At 44.4% G+C, this 313-nt stretch overlaps 1 non-coding gene across 1 annotated transcript; it reads left to right on the top strand.

The window, feature by feature from the left end:
* Nucleotides 1-114: 114 nt before the first annotated feature.
* trnav-aac (transfer RNA valine (anticodon AAC)) lies at nucleotides 115-187 on the top strand. Its single transcript has one exon. It is a non-coding gene; the product is annotated as a tRNA-Val (tRNA).
* The last annotated feature ends 126 nt before the right edge of the window (nucleotides 188-313 follow it).

Genomic DNA, 313 nt, shown 5'->3' with positions numbered 1-313 from the left:
TCGAAACCGGGCGGAAACAATAGGTTTTGTCGACCGTGCTAATTCAATTCTTTATTAATTACTAATATCGCTCAACAAGGTTCCGTCTATTTCCCCGACCGCCTGAAATGTGTAGTTTCCGTAGTGTAGTGGTTATCACGTTCGCCTAACACGCGAAAGGTCCCCGGTTCGAGACCGGGCAGAAACATTATTGCGAGAAGTAGATGGTGATTATGGGATTTCTGATGCCTGATTGGGGCCGATGTGTCTCACATGTACCAGTGTTGTTGAGCTACACAGAGGTTTTAACAAAAATACACTTGATTTGTATAGC

Source organism: Seriola lalandi, unplaced genomic scaffold, assembly GCF_002814215.2.
Source record: "Seriola lalandi dorsalis isolate HSWRI2012SDOR001 ecotype SW California unplaced genomic scaffold, Sedor1 jcf7180001999866, whole genome shotgun sequence".
NCBI lineage: Eukaryota > Metazoa > Chordata > Actinopteri > Carangiformes > Carangidae > Seriola > Seriola lalandi.
The sequence above is the reverse complement of the archived record's forward strand: the minus strand, read 5'-3'. Positions and strand labels throughout refer to the sequence as shown.